We start from the raw sequence: 3,038 nt of genomic DNA, 5'->3' as shown, positions 1-3,038 counted from the left end.
CTTCCTTCCTTCCTTCCTTCCTTCCTTCCTTCCTTCCTTCCTTCCTTCCTTCCTTCCTTCCCTTCAGATTTTCATGTCTAAAAAAGTATACATCAATCTTTAATATTCCACATTCAAAAAAAGCTATTTGTGGTCATTATATTTTTCCCCAGAGTATAAGGATCATGGGACCAAAAAGAGAGAAAACCACTGTGGTCCATCCCCAACCCTGATTGGTCCATTTCTTGCTCTGACCTCATAAGGCGCCATTGTGATCCGTTGCAAACCAATCCTATATAAGGTGCTGGCTGAGCCCAGAAGGCTGTGGGTGTAGTAGTGTTTGGTTGGATTGGTTAGTAGTAGTGGATTGGTGGATTGATTGGTTGTCGCTTTTTACCTCTTCCTTCTCCTTCTCCTTCTCCTTCTCCTTCTCCTCCTCCTCTTCCTCTTCCTCCTCCTCCTCTTCCTCTCCCTCCTCCTCCTGCTCCCCTCCTACCACTGATCCCCTTCAGTGGAAATTTTTAAATCACTATGTGTGATTTTTTTGAGGAGAACTCGTCCAAAGTGGACTGCCAGTTTGGCAATTATGCCCTCCTCAGTAATATCGGGAGGGGCTCCTTTGGTGAGGTGCGACTGGCCCGGCACCTCCTAACCAGCATGACGGTGGCGGTGAAAATAGTCAACTGTGAAGATCCCGCAGACGTGGCCAATGAAATTTATTGTCTGAAAGAACTAAACCACCCGAACATCATCAAATTATTTGAGGTGGTCAACACCAACCACCAGGTATACATGTTTATGGAATATGCCTGGGGAGGTACCTTATACAATTATCTAAAGAAGTGGGGCCCTTTATTGGAGACGGCAGCACGAGCCCCATTCCGGCAGCTGCTGTCGGCCGTCCAGTACTGTCACCAAAAACATATCGTCCACCGGGACATAAAACCCGAAAACATCCTGCTGGACATCGGGTTTAATATAAAACTGGCTGACTTTGGACTGAGTGCTGTGTTCATGGAGGAAAAACTCAGCACGTTCTGTGGCACTCCCAACTATAAGGCCCCAGAGTTGTTCCGGCTTGAACCATACGAAGGCCCAAAGGTGGACGTCTGGAGCATGGGGATCGTGCTGTATAAGATGCTGACCGGAGTACGTCCATTTGTGGGAGAAACCTTAGAAGAACTCATGGAGAACATCTTGAGTGGGGAATTTTCTATTCCATCTTTTCTATCTATACCGTGCCACACACTATTAAAGACGATGATCGACATCGACCCCGACCGAAGACCGACCCTGGGAAGTCTTATGCAACATGACTGGGTAAATATCGGGGAGGAAGAAGAAATGACCCCATACATAGAAACACCGTGGACTGACATAGACCCCCAGGTCACTGACATCATGAGAACCCTGGGGTATGAGCCAGCGGAGATAGAGTCATCCCTGATGGAGAGGAAATTTGATAGTGTGATGGGGACCTACCGGATATTAAACATGAAACTTACCACCGGCATCCGTACAATAAAAGTAAGTGCCAGGTCCTCTTCTGAGTCCAACAGAACAGTCTGTACAACCGAGGGGTCTTGGGGAGCAGAGAGGAAGGGTGGACACCCTCGGAATCCACCACCGAGCCCGGAGTTCAGTGTGCCCACCACCACACCACCGGGGGCCCTGGACTGGAGTATGGCCACCCCTCCAATGAGAGTGGAGGTGAAGAGAATCATGCGGCCACGCAGTGAGCACTTGCCGAACATCAGCCAGCCTGGCAGTGCACACCTGCAGAACATCAGCCAGCCTGGCAGTGCACACCTGCAGAACATCAGCCAGCCTGGCAGTGCGCACTTGCAGAACACCAGCCAGCCTGGCAGTGCGCACTTGCAGAACACCAGCCAGGCTGGAAGTGCGCACTTGCAGAACATCAGCCAGGCTGGCAGTGCGCACTTGGAAAACACCAGCCAGGCTGGCAGTGTGCACATGGAGAACATCAGCCAGGCTGGCAGTGTGCACATGGAGAACATCAGCCAGGCTGGCAGTGCTCACTTGCAGAACACCAGCCAGCATGCCAGCGAACAACTGGAGAGTACTTCCCAGCCAGACACCAGGGGGGAATTAAGGAAACAGAAACTGAAGCCAGAACTCCAAGGTGACAGTAACATGTCCCCTGCCACCCAGAGCAGTACCAGCCCCCGAGGCTGTAGTGGAGGCACAGAGGAGAAAACCAGCAACAAAGGCCAAGCTAGGTCATCTTGTGAGGAGACCGGAGGCTCTTCACCTGACCATAGCCAGCGCCGAAAAGGGATGGCAGGGAGGATATTACGATTTTTAAAAAGATGCTTCTGCTGTACGGGAGAAACTAAAAAACCACGCGTGAAAATTACACGGGTGGTACCAATTTAACATTCATGCACGGAGTGTCGGTGGCCACACTTCACCGAGCCAGACGATGAGAATAAGAGATTCAATTGGCCAGAAGTGAACAGAAGAAACTTAACCGAATTAGACCATGACCAGACAGTACCCCACAGCACACTAGACCAAAAGCTAGGGGAAGCCTGTTCACCAACACTCACCGACCACAACCTGAGTGGCGGACAGCTAACCACAGCTCACTTGGGCAAATGTGAGGGGAGTTCACTTCACCACCACTCACCGCCCAGAAACTGAGGGGAGGTCAGTTTACCACTGCTCAGCGCCCAGAAACAGAAGGGAGGTCAGTTTACCACCGCTCAGCACTCAGAAACTGAGGGGAGGTCAGTTTACCACCGCTCACCACCCGGAAACTGAGGGGAGGTCAGTTTACCACCGCTCACCGCCCGGAAACTGAGGGGAGGTCAGTTTACCACAACTCATCGCCTGGAAACTGAGGAAAGGTCAGTTTACCACTGCTCACCGCCCAGAAACTGAGGGGAGGTCAGTTTACCACCGCTCACCGCCCGGAAACTGAGGGGAGGTCAGTTTACCACCGCTCACCGCCCAGAAACAGAAGGGAGGTTAGTTTACCACCGCTCACCGCCCGAAAAATGAAGGGAGGTCAGTTTACCACCGCTCACCGCCCAGAA

The sequence above is a fragment of the Myotis daubentonii genome, chromosome 1 (assembly GCF_963259705.1).
Source record: "Myotis daubentonii chromosome 1, mMyoDau2.1, whole genome shotgun sequence".
NCBI classification, from domain to species: Eukaryota; Metazoa; Chordata; class Mammalia; order Chiroptera; family Vespertilionidae; genus Myotis; species Myotis daubentonii.
Note: the sequence above shows the minus strand (reverse complement) of the source record.